This window comes from Vigna radiata, chromosome 4 (genome assembly GCF_000741045.1).
Source record: "Vigna radiata var. radiata cultivar VC1973A chromosome 4, Vradiata_ver6, whole genome shotgun sequence".
Lineage (NCBI taxonomy): Eukaryota > Viridiplantae > Streptophyta > Magnoliopsida > Fabales > Fabaceae > Vigna > Vigna radiata.
The window spans coordinates 801,323-815,391 of NC_028354.1; the positions used below are offsets into that span (position 1 = coordinate 801,323).

A 14,069-nucleotide genomic window follows, 5' to 3' on the forward strand; every position below is an offset into this window, starting at 1 on the left:
ATATATATATATATATATATATATATATATATATATATATATATATATATATATATATATATATGCCAGTTTTAAACGCTCCTGTTACACAAAAATGATGGATTGATTTAAAATTGAACAAATTTACGTATGTATAAAATTAAACAAATTTACGTATGCTATGTAATACATACAAATCTACGTTGTTGTTGAGTTGATTAATTTCTTTCATAAATTAATACTTAATTAATTGATTATTTTATATATATATATATATTAGTTTTAATATAAAATCTTTATGTACTAATACTAAATAAGGGTTAACAAATATTTTCATTCCTCTATTATTCCTACCACAAGAAAAAGTTGTCATTATCGTCATTACCAACGATCTCTGGTCCGTTGGTGAATCTGATTTACCAAAAAAGTTATTGACATAATGTGGAATAGTAACATATCGACGGTTTATGATCATCGGCAATGAGATAGGTTATTTGTTGTCAGTAATAGTATTGGTTATTTATCAGTAGATATAGTCATCGGTAATACCGTTGGTAAAGGACACGATTCATTATCGATCAAAGGGCTTTCACCGTGGGTAAATGGGTTGACTATAAGAAATCAGAAATTGGGATTACCCTCTCCCAATTTCATTTTGCGAGAAACCCTTCTTCCCTGCTTTGAAACCCTTATTCTTACCCTTTTTCTGGTTAAGAATGTTGTAGCCAATACCGAAGCATGTTTTCGATTCGCTCTACCTCAATTGTGGTTCACAACCTTCAACATTTGTTGCCTTTCACTGTCGTTGTGGTGTTGGTGAATGTACATTGCGCTTGACTCGTCGAACCTCCCCTGTAGTGCTGTTTGAGTTTTCTTCCACCAATAGTGTGTTGATGTTTCCGTGAGGAGGGTGGTCCATTGACGTGAGGGAGTGTTGAAGTTGCTGTGAGGAGGGTGCTCTCGTGACATGAGGGTGTCTATCTTCTTCAAGGGAGGCTATTAGGAGACCGTTGTGACGAGGTAAGTTCTTTGTGTGTGAAGGAAGTAGGTGCTGATGAGGCTAATATATTGAATAAACCTAAATACACTTTCATTCAATGTGCTAGGGTGAGCTTGAGAAGGAGTTCAAATTGTGGCCAAAAGGGGGGGAAGAGAGTCTAGGGAGCAGACGTGACCAGGAAAGGAAAGGAAAGGCGAAGTGATAACTGTTTAAAACACCGTTATATGTGATGTAATTTTGATACTAAAAGCACCATTTTCTGCTTAGAATCTTGCTTGAACTCATGTTTTTGCTTTAGTTTTATGAATAAGAGAGTTGAGGTGGAACTTAATGATTTTTTTACTAATTCCCTTAATTTTGTAGGCTATTGGAATGAATTGAAGGAAGAATTAAAGTGCCAAATAGTTGCAGTCCTGAAAAGTCAAAGTTGAATGCATAAAAGTCAACCAGTCAACCAGAAAAGTCAATCAGTCAACCAGAGTACAGAAAAAGTCAATCGACGTTGGCCGCCCAGGCGGCCAAAATGATCGCCCAGGTGGCGGGGCTCGAAGCTTGGGCGTCCAATTGAACGCCCGAGCCTTACATGAGGTCCTTCCTCCGCCCGGGCGACCTCCTAGACCGCCTGGGCGTCGAGTTTTGCTGATTCGGCCTTGTTTCTACTCTGTTTTGATTCTTTTGGATCGGGCCTTGCTTTGGCATGCCTCTAACACTATTTAAAGGACCTTGGGGCTCTAGGTTTTTCATCCCTGGTAGAGAAGAGCATAGCAATACACTCTTAGCCTATTCTTAATCTTCCATTCTCTTTCTTTCTTCCATTGTTCATAGAGTTCCCCCATGTCTATGGGGAACTAATTTCTATTTGTTGTTGGGGAATGATGTAACCTTGTGAACCCTCATGTATTTGAATTTATTCTTAATTCCATATGTTTTTTCATTAATTGTTAGAGTAATTCGTCTGTTTCTATTCTTGCTTATACAATAGCATTATTTATGAATTGCATGAGTGTTAGGAGGTTCCTTTCAATTCAGGTTGTTGTTGAATTACTCCTAAGGGTTATATTTCTCAAGGATGAGGGTATGAGTCTTAGTCAGCTTAACCTCTTGATTTTCACATCTTTTTACCAGGAATGCTAGGAATTGTATGAACTGGTAATTAGGGACGGACTTATTTACCGAGGGATCGGGTTTAAGTGATTTAGTGAGGGACGTTGACATTAATGCATAAAGAAGAATTCGTATATACATGAGAGGGAACTTGGTGAAATCTAACCCCAACAGCATATCCATCTCATATAAATCAACCTTCGTTCATCTCTGTGCTCTTTTGCCATTGATCAATTGCATCTTTATTTTATTTTATTATTTTGTGTCAAACCCAATGATCTCTTTTTATTTTTAAGTCTTAATTAATCTTGTTTTCACACAACTGTTCAGCGTCGAGAGTCCTCTGGGATACGATACTTGGTCTTACCAATTTATATTACTTGTGCGACTCAGTACACTTATTGATTTGCTCCCAATAAGTTTTTGGCACCGTTGTCGGGGACTCACGGTTTAAGCTATTCTATTTATGTGATCCTTGATTAATTTTGACTTTATTTTCTTAATTTTATTTTCCCTATTTTTTTATTTTTATTTTTCAATCCCTAATTTTTATTCTTTTTATTTTTTTATATACTAACAATCTCTCTTTAGAATTCTTGTGCAGGAACTTGAAGGAGGCCTAAAAGAGATAGACTATCTAGAGAACCTTTTCTAGAGGAAATTTCACAGGCCTCACAATATGATCTAACAAGAATGTAGTTCTATCAAGGTAATTTCAACTACTGGTGGGAACCTCACTCAAGCACAAATCAAATTCAATATGAGCAAGTTGGTAGACTATTCACTGGACCACCACAATCAAACAGTGCTTCAAAGCTTGAGGAGACCATCCAATGGCTCATGCAGGAAACTCTCTCAATTCAACAAAGCACTCAAGCAGCATCCGAAAGGATGGAAGTGCTGTGTAGATTCATAATTCAGAAGCTGAATGATCTTGGGGCCAATATGAATGATAGCCCTAGAAGGAAACACCAAGCCACTATCACTGAAAGTGACAAGGTTTTTTATGAGAAAAAAATAGAGAGAGAAGAAGAAGAAATTTTGAGTGAGAAAGAGAAAGAGGTAGCAAAGGAAGAAGATGAGAGAAAAGAAAAAGAAAGGTTGAGTGAAAAAGAAAAAAATGAAGCAGAGAAAGAAAACGAAGAAAGTGAAGGAAAAGAAAAAGAAAAAGAGAGGGAAGGAAAGAAAGAGGATGAGAGAAAATAGAGAGAGAAGAAAAAGAATGTTTGAGTGAAAAATTGTTGCCAGTTTTAAACGCTCCTGTTTCACAAAAATAATGGATTCATTTAAAATTTAACAAATTTACATATGTTATGTAATACATACAAATCTACGTTGTTGTTGAGTTGATTAATTTCTTTCTTTCATAAATTAATTAATACTTAATTAATTGATTATATATATATATATATATATATATATATTAGTCTTAATATATAATCTCTATGTACTAATAATAAATAAGGGTTAATAAATATTTTCATTCGTCTATTATTCCTACCACAAGAAAAAGTTGTCATTATCGACATTACCAATGGCCTCTGGTTCGTCGGTGAATCTGATTTATCGAAAAAGTTATTGACATAATGTGCAATAGTAACATATCGACGGTTTATGGTCGTCAGTAATGGCATAGGTTATTTGTTGTCGGTAATAGTATTGGTTATTTATCAGCAGATATAGTCGTCGGTAATACTGTTGGTAAAGGACATAATTCATTATCAATCAAAGGGCTTTGACTGTGGGTAAATTGATGGACTATAAGAAATCAGAAAATGGGATTACCCTATCCCAATTTCATTTTGCGAGAAACCCTTCTTCCCCTTCTTCCCTACTTTGAAAACCTTATTCTTACCTTCTTTCTGGTTAAGAATGTTGTAGCCTATACCGAAGCATGTTTTTGATTCGCTTTACCTCAATTGTGGTTCACAACCTTCAACCTCTGTTGCCTTTCACTGTCTTTGTGGTGTTGGTGAACGTACATTGCGCTTGACTCGCCGAACCTCCCCTGTAGTGGTGTTTGAGTTTTCTTCCACCAATAATGTGTTGATATTGTCGTGAGGAAGGTGGACCCTTGACGTGAGGGAGTGTTGACGTTGCTATGAAGAGGGTGCTCCCGTGACGTGAGGGTGTCTGCCTTCGTCAAGGGAGGCTGTTAGGAGACCGTTGCGATGAGGTAAGTTCTTTGTGTGTGAAGGAAGTAGGTGTTGATGAGGCTAATATATTGAATAAACCTAAATGCACTTCCATTCAATGTGGTAGGGTGAGCTTGAGAAGGAGTTCAAATTGTGGCCAAAAGGGGAGGAAGAGAGTTTAGGGAGTAGACGTGACCAGGAAAGGAAAGCAAAGGCGAAGGTATAGGGACCTAAACTGAAATTACATTATTTGATGTGCTTTGTCCTATTACTTTCATTCTTGTTTCATGAATTTTATATTGTTCTAAAATGTTATCAATGTTCTGTTTGAATGTTAAGTTCTGTTGATTAGAGTTTTATCATATTGTATACTTTGACGTTTGACAAACTTTGTTGTGAATGGTTTGAAACTGATTGTGAAATATGTAAGAAGTGTGCTCTGAACTTGAAATTCACTTAAACAAAGATTAACAAAAGCAATGAACCACTACAATGCATTCACTTGTACTAATAATAACATTAAAAGAATTTCAAGCAGAAAAATGTAGAATATGTAAGAGGAATGTAGATTATCAAAATTTAAACTCAGGCTCAAACTAGGAACTAGAACTATGAAAGGGTGAAGATCCCTAATAGTTTGAAGGGAGGGGTGACATGCTTAGCCCTTCATGTATGTTCTAAAAGTTGCAATCCTCATAAGCTACAATCTACCATTCTACCCATTTGCACTGATTAATTTTTTAAGCTCCATCACCATATGCTCCACAAAACTATAGTACTTTGTTGTTTGCTCACAATAGCTTGAGAAGAACTCAAACAACCACTTGAGATGACCTAAGTGTAGAATGAACCCTCTTTCCAGATGACTTTATACCATGCTTCTAACTTCTACCAGTTTCCTTTCAACCTCTTTCTTGCTAATGTTGCTAAAGGAGAAAAGAGGAAGGCTCACAAATTGCAAAAACCTGAACTCTCCTTGAGGATTCTCCAACCTTTGCATCACTCTCCTAGCTACTCCCTCAACACTAGTAAGACTATCCCAAATAATTAGTGTTTTTTTCCTCTTACTCACAACTGAATTGGAAGCATTGGTTACATAATCTACACCAACAATTTGATCATTAACATGGTCCACAAACTTGATGAATAAGCCCCCGAATTGACTAAAAGATCTATGTGGGCAGGTGTTCCTACCACCAAGAAGTTGAAGATTAGTGGTGTTTTCTTGGGAATCTTGTTGTTGTGAACAAATTTCCATTGAAACAACTTGTTGAACCCTAGTTTTGACAAGGGCAGTAGAGAAACCAGCTTCTGTCATGACCCTACAAATGCTAGAGTGATCAAGGATAGAGACTATTAGCTGCTCCACCTCAATCTTCAAGGCCAAAATGGGTTGCTACTGCAAACTCATGGTGTGAAAGCGTGTAGCTATATGGTGCGGACTCTTGCTCTCATTTTTCCAAAACTTTGCTCTCCCATTGGTTCTAATCAGTAAAAATTAGGCATGAGACATCTTACCATGTTTGTAAAATCATAGAATCTGTTGGGTTTTAACGTATATAGAGACAAAAGAATAAAAGGAAAACTGATATCTTTTATTGAGAAATATATGCTAAACTAATTAATTTAAATAATGCATAAAATCCTCCTAAGAAATAGTATACAAATATATTTTTATTTAACTGCTTTGACTCTTTCAACTACATGTTGTTTGAGTCACAAAAATTCCAATAATCTCCTCCTTTACTCAAAGTCATCATATTCTAAGATTTTTCATCCTTGACCGTATCATCTAAAGTTCCTCCACTTTTGGAATTCTCGATCACTTCTAGTTTCTTTATCTTTTCAAGAACAGCGTCTAACTCTGAGTTGTCAGAGTCTTTCACCTTTTCAGTATTGCCTTGTTGCTCTGCTTTTTCAGCTTCTGCTTCGAGAAGAGTTGTCTTAGGATGATTTTCTTCCCCTAACTTTTCTGGTTTAATTTCACTTTAACCAACTTTAACACTCACTAGTTTTACTTTCTTGCCATTAAGAGATGGGGTTCTCTTAGGTCCTTTGACATCTGTATGTACTAACTGTAGCTTGTTTGTTGCTCTCCAAAGTCTTTTGGAAAAGGCAACCTCGTTTGTTTTCCATATTGCAAAGTTGCGCATACGGGTGATTTTTCTTCCAATTCAGGCAACCCTTGAACATGCATATTATCTTCAACCTTGTGCACAACAAACTACTCTTCATCAATCAAATTCAAGGCAAAGTTCTTGTCTTTCATTTGAACTCTGAATAATTCTTTATTAGCTGAATCTTTAATCGTGCAAGTTTTATCTTCAAATAGAACTTTGTAGCCTTTCTCTAGAAGTTGGCCAACACTCAACAAGTTTTGGTCAATTTAAAGAACATGTAGAACATCAGTAATTAATTTCAAACCTGTGCAACCTTCAATCGCGATGGTTCCTTTGCCCTTCACTGCTATTTTTTCTCGGTTTCCAATTCTGACTTTTGTGTTGTAGGTAGCATCAAGATCTTTGAATATTTTTTTATCGTGGGTCATGTGGTTCGTGTAACCAGTATCAATTAGCCAACTTTCTATTGATCTTGCAGTAGCAAAGCAAGAAACAACAAAAAGTTCTTCTTCTTCACCGTCTTCAACCGTAACTTGTAGTTAAGATTGTTGATAAGGGGAGCACTGATTTAGCTAAACCTTACAATCTCACAGTGTTTCTGGTTTTTTATGATGACAACACATTATTAATAACACATGTACTGATATGTGTTACATGTTCATTTCTTGGAGAACATGTTTGTGTTAATATTGTCTATGGTGCATATTCATTGCTTTCTACATGAGATATCATCTGTGATTGCATAACATATGTTTTAGAAAAGAAAACCACATACACTTTGGCTGAACTTATATTGTGTGACAAAACTATAAGTTTTAAGTCGAATTCAAGATATTTTTAACATGTACATATGATCTCTTAAAAAACAAATAATCAGAACACGAAAAAAACAATTAAAAAGTAAGTGAAAAAAATTTGTTTTATATAGATGTTCCATCCTACACCCAGTATTAAGAGCGAAAAAGGAAAAGTGAATTCACCAACAACTTTATCAATAATATCATATTATCTATCTATCTATATATCACTACAAAATACTTAATTATAGGAGGGGTTTTTTGCTCGAGGTTTTCAAAACTGCTTCTAATTTCCGGCGGTTTTAAAACATAACCACACCTAAGTTTTATTTGTTTTTAGAAAAAAAATTTCCAGCGGTTTAGTAAACATAACCACAATTAAGTTTTCTATTTTAAATTTTTTAAATTAATTTTCTGCGGTTTTCTTTCACCGCCAGTAAGTTGTCACATATATTTTATAATCCCTAGTTTTCTCCTATTTGTTGCCTCGTTGTTTTTTCATTTTACATATTCTGGCTCACTCCTTCTTCTCCACCACTTCCCCTTCGTTTTTCCTTCTTTCCTTCTCTTTATTCAAACTTCTTACCATCTTCTAGATTCTTTCAATCCTTCTCCATAATTGTTATTATTAACTATTAATCACTACCTTTCTTTGTCACTTTTTTAGGTCAGGTTACTCTTTCTCTCCTTTTTTTATCTCTTTGTAGTTTGTATCGCTTGTATGTTTTTTCACACACGCAAATCAGATTAGTATGAACTTAATCGATAGGCACAAAAAGCAAAACCATATGTCGTGTACGAAACCATCCGCGACGATGCAATCCGGTGTTGGCAGAGCCACTAACGATGTCTCCCGAAAGTTATTGATGAAATTTAATTTGTTTCTATTAATGAAATTTAGGTTGCAAATTTTGAGGCTAAACCTGCAACAAAGGAGGTTGCTGCCAAAAAAAAAAGCATTAGAGAAGGTGAACAGTTCAGTGAGAACACATTGCTAGAAGGAGTTGTTAAGAGACAAGTATAAGAACATAAAGTTGAGGAGTGGATAAGGAAAGCACTGGTTTAGCTAAACCTTATAATCTCACAGTGTTTCTGGTTTTTTATGATGACAACATGTTATTAATAACACATATAGTGATATGTGTTACATGTTCATATCTTTCATGTCTTTGAATATTTGAGAACATGTTTGTGTTGATTATGTTATTGTATGCAAACTCACTATGTGCTACATGAGATATTATTTGTGATTGCATAACATTTGTTTTGGAAAAGCAAAATCACATGCACTTTTACTGAACTTATTTTGTGTTGAAAAACAACAGTTTTAAGTTGACTTCATTATGAAGTAAGTCAATTAAAACTCGTGGCTTTGCAAAAACTTTTTCAAAGTGTGTTGTGAACAGCTCTGCAAAGAAAGTTTTTCAAAACTGCAATTAAGTGTTATTTAGTCAACTATGTGCGCAAGCCATTCGACTTAGCTAGTTATGTTTTGAAAATCTGTTATTGCTTATGAAGTATAACAGCTATATTTTGTTTGTTTGACTAAACATTTAATGCTAGTCAACTTAATTAAATGTGTAATCAATTTAGTGGTTTGATTGATGTTATATGTTATAACTGTTTTGTCTGACTGTGTTTAGTCGACTGTATTGGTGGCACAATCGACTACAGGAGCGTCTGTATTCTAATAAACTATAAATAGATTCGAGTTTGATTTATGAAAGAGACTTTAGAGAATTTAACACTTTCATTTATTCTTTTCAGATTTGCAGAACATGCTTAGCTCTAAGAATTCATCGAGAAGACCGTGGAGATCATTCTTTGGTGATTACTTGAAGAGTAAGAATTTTGTGCTGAAAGACAGATTGATCATACTACACATTGAGGTTTACTGGAACGTGATCAACTACTTCTTTCAATCTTATGAAGATTATGGCTGCCCTGTTGTTATTACAGGAAGAGGACGTGCTGCATTCTGGGGAATTTGAGGATTGTTCAAAGTTGATAAAGACTGCAGGAGAGGGGATATCTTACTGTTGTTTTTTGTGTGTTGTATGGCTGCCTATATTTTGGTTAGAGGGTAAGAAAGGTGTTTTATATTTTGACGTGGAGGTCTCTATAGAAACCTTGTTGTAAAAACCTTGACCATTATAGTGCATTTGCTTTCGGGTACAAGAAGGACATTGGACGTAGGCAGTTTGGTCGAACCAGTATAAAAACTTCGTTTGAATCTTCTATCTCTGAACTCTTTACATTTCAAGTCGACTTTATATTCTGCACAGTCAACTATTTTTCGCTGCACTTGATTTATCTTTTTCCTTGAGATTCAAGAAACTTTTGAAAGTTCATTACTTTGCGAAAAAGATTTTTAAAAAACTCAGATTTTTAAACTTCACCAATTCACCCCTTGGTGTTGAAACTAAGTCATTCTATTTTCAACAATATTGACAACTACACTCTTGACATTTTACTTTAGGTCCATTTGATAGAGGAGAGTATGAAATTATGGGTGAAGAATGCCTCATCTGCAAGGGACGTAGCATACTGCCTCATCTACATCATCCATGCGTGAAAAATGCCTTACTCAGACACTGCAGTTGGAACTTGTTGGTCATTAAATTTTAGGTAGGAAGAGCGAGTAGATTTGGCACGAAAGGGCTTGCTATTACTTTTGTTTCCTTCACTATCGACTCTGAAGTTCTTAATTAGGTCAAGGCCCCTCTTTCATGGAGATGTATTAACGTTTCTTTTGCACTCTGACATTAAGAAATGGAAGGAATCAAGGAATCTTGATTTTAAAACTGATTGATATTTAAAATTTTTCTTTTAGTGATATTTAAAAAGAATTGATGAAGATAATATATATTAACCTTATGTTTTTTTATTTTTTCTATGTTTTCTTTATTTTCATGTCATTCTAATTTCCATATGTTAGTGTAAGGTTTTCTTAGTTTGCGCTTAATTAATGTTGGAGTTAATAATTGCTTTTCTTTTTGAACAGTCATCAACCACGAGGGTAAAACAAAAGTCCTTCTATCAACCCTCCTTAAAAGAATTAATCTCACATTATTACAGTGGAGATGTAATAAAAAAGATACTATACAAAAATCAAATAATGATCAACAGGATTCCTTGTCATGGAAAGCCATGGTACAAGAAGAGTGATCATCAAAACAGCCAAGACAGGGGAGGCCAAAATGAATGGAGCTATGCTAATGCCTGCAAAGAAAATTCCAACTCTACCCAGACTCAAAGTACTCACCAAGAAAATCACAGTAACCCTGTGCAGGTTTCTACCCCTGAACAGATGCAAAAATTATTACAAATCATAGAGAACACCCAGACACAAAATACCCACAGCATCAATCAAGTTCAAAGAAACATCCCTGGAGAAAATCAAGGTACTTTCTCCTGGATTATTGACACTAGGCCACTGATCATGTGACCCATGAAAAGAAATATTTCATTACGTTTCAGAAAATTAAACCCATAACAGTCAAACTTCCAAATAATTCCGTGGTTACAGCCCAATATGTTGGAACTATCCAATTTTCTAAAAATTTTATCATTTTTATTGTTCTCTACATTCTTGAATTCTCTTTTAATCTCATATATGTACAAAGCCTGACAAGGGTTTTAAATTGTTTTCTAACTTTTTCTTCTAAGACTTGCCAGATTCAGGACAGCTCTACCTTGAAGATGATTGGGCATGCTAAAGTTTTCAAAGGCCTTTACTATCTTCAGTCTTTTCCTGTTTTTACCCAGTATTATGTACCCAAGGCTGTTTTTTCTTGTAAACATGTTAATGATGATCTATGGCACTATAGATTAGGACATCTAGGACACAGAATTATAGAACAAATATGTAAAAGTTTTCCCCATGTTCAAATGCCATCTAAAGTTTTTTGTTATGTTTGTCATTATGCTAAACAACATAAACTGCCCTTTTCTCAAAGCATGATTGTTTCTGCTAATTGTTTTGATCTAATACACTGTGATATATGGGGACCCATTTCTATATCTTCTATCCATGGACACAAATACTTTCTTACCATAGTAGACGTATATAGTAAACACACCTAGACCTTTTTAATGCACAATAAAGGACAGACTAGAGAACTCTTACAGAATTATATCTTAAAAATCAAAAACCAATTTGGAAAAACTATTAAAACTCTTAGATTTGATAATGGTCCTGAATTTAATTGTATTAGTATGTATAATTCCTATGGTATTGAACATCAAAGAAGTTGCATTGAGACACCCCAACAGAACTCTATTGTTGAACGAAAACATCAAGATATATTAAATAAAACTAGAAGTCTTCTTTTTCAATCTGGAATTCCTAATGCTTATTGGTGCTATGTTGTTTCTCATGTTGTCTATCTGATAAATAGGCTACCAACTTCTGTTCTTAATGCTAAGACTCCTTATGACTTGATGTATAACACTCCTCCCACTTATTTGAACTTGAAAACCTTTGGTTGTCTTTGTTTTGCTTCAACTTTAGAACATAACAGACACAAGCTTGATTCTAGAGCTAGGAAAGGTGTTTTCTTAGGTTATAAAAATGGAGTCAAAGGATATATTATACTTGATGCTAATACTAGAGAAATTTTTCTAAGCAAAAATGTTATTTTCCATGAGAATATTTTTCCTTATAAAAATCAACAAGATAGTGAGCAGAATTGTGCTGAAAAGGAGATTGAAATTGTTTTTTCGAATGAATTCTGGCATGGTCCTAACTGTAATGAGACTCAAGATTCTCTAGAGAATATAAACACTGAATAGGAACCTGATTACAGAGAAAATACTAGCACAAATATTGACAATAATCATACTGATACTGATAATAGTCCTAGACGCCCCACTAGAACCAAAAGGGTCCCTGGATATCTTAATGATTATGTCCATCAAGTTAATCAATCTTCTCTGCATGCTAGAAATAATTACAAAACTCCATATCCTATTTCTAGTGTTTTGTGTTATGATTCTTTGTCTATAAAACATCTAAAATATACTCTAGTTGTCTCTGCCGATAAGGAGCCTAGATCCTATAATGAAGCCAAAGAAAAACATGAGTGGGTTGCAGCTATGCAGAAAGAGCTCAAAGCTTTGTAAGATAATGGAACTTAGACCTTAACTCAACTCCCTCTTGGTAAAAACTCCATTGGACACGGATGGGTTTACAAAATAAAACACAAAGCAGATGGCAGCATAGAAAGATACAAAGCTCGCCTTGTTGCCAAAGGATATACACAACAAGAAGGTATAGACTTTCTAGACACTTTTTCACCTATTGCTAAGTTAACTACTGTCAGAATGATTCTAGCCATTGCTGCCGCAAAGGATTGGCATCTACATAAACTTGATGTAGATAATGCCTTCCTTCATGGAGACTTAAATGAAGAAGTGTACATGGAACCACCACCAGGGCTGGATATTCGGGAAAAAGGACAAGTTTGCAGGTTAACCAAGTCTCTATATGGGCTCAAACAAGCGAGCAGACAATGGTTTGATAAACTTTCTTCCTTTTTAATTTCTGTTAATTATACTCAATCCAAATCTGACCACTCTCTTTTTATTAAGACTTCTACAAGTTTTACAACCCTTCTTGTGTATATAGATGGCATTATTTTAACAGGAAACTATTAAAGAGATTGACCATATTAAGGCTCTTCTTCATCATGCTTTCCGGATCAAAAACCTAGGAGAGCTAAAGTATTTTCTGGGGTTTGAAGTTGCCAGATCTAAGAAAGGAATACAACTATGCCAAAGAAAATATGCTTTGGACATTCTTGAAGACACAAGGATGTTGGGATTTAAGCCTTGCATAACTCCTTTTTTGAGTGAAACAAGTTCCTTACACAAAAATGAAAATCACTTGACTGATCCTAAGTTTTACCGCAGGCTAATAGGGAAGTTTCTTTACCTTACTAATACTAGACCTGATCTATGTTTCTCTGTTAATCTTCTTAGTCAATTTGTTCATTCTCCTACTGAATATCACTATCGGGCTTTGCAGCACATGCTTAGATACATTAAGTCCAGTCCTTCACAAGGCCTCTTCTTTGCTGTCAATTCTCATATCCAGATCAAAGCTTTCAGCGACTCAGACTGGGCAACGTGTCCTAATACGAGGAGATCTACCACTCGCTTTTGTATTTTTCTTGGATCCTCACTTGTTTCATGGAAAACTAAAAAACAAAGTATAGTTTCCAGGTCATCCACCGAAGCTGAGTATCGAGCACTGGTTACTACAGTTTGCAAAATCCAATGGATCTCTTACATCTTACAAGATCTCAATATTGAGACCACTACCATCGCTGCTCTCTACTGCGACAATAAGTCTGCCAGACATATTGCCCATAATCAAAGCTACCACGAAAGGACTAAACACATCGAACTCGATTGTCACATTGTTCGAGAGGAGATTAAAGCGAATCTCCTTCATCACTTGCCTATTCGTTCTAACGAACAGCTCTCGGACATATTCACTAAATTTTCTCACCGTGTGCATTTTCAGTTTATTGTTCCCAAACTTGGATTGGTAAACATACATAATCCAGCTTAAGAGGAGGCTATTAGAGTTAGTTTTCTGTTAGGATTGTTTGTGTTTAGAGTGTTTTACCCGTACCCCTTTCCTAACCTTTAAAAGGTTAGGTTTTCCCCTTCTGTAATCATTCATTTGGAACATTCAGAACATACAGTATTATCACAAAATTATCACTTTCAGATATGACAAGTTGATGGTTTTCTTACCATTCCTTATTCCTCTTGCTCCGATCTATCTTTTTCTCTCTTCCGATATCAGCAACGAAGGTCTTTCGGTGTGTCTACGGTGGCTTCTCTCTCTACTGGCAACGAGGTTCTCTTCTCTACTTCTCTTTTTATCCATCGTAGAAGTCAAACAACGTTTAGCAACTTCTGA

General features: G+C 35.2%; 1 protein-coding gene across 1 annotated transcript in view; it reads right to left on the minus strand.

The window, feature by feature from the left end:
* Positions 1–14,025, minus strand: part of LOC106758224 (receptor-like protein 12) — a 22,392-nt gene extending 8,367 nt beyond the window's left edge. The window contains exon 1 of the mRNA XM_022779563.1: positions 13,901–14,025. The gene's annotated coding sequence lies outside the window, so the exon portion shown is untranslated. The remainder of the gene's footprint in view (positions 1–13,900) is intronic.
* Positions 14,026–14,069: the final 44 nt, after the last annotated feature.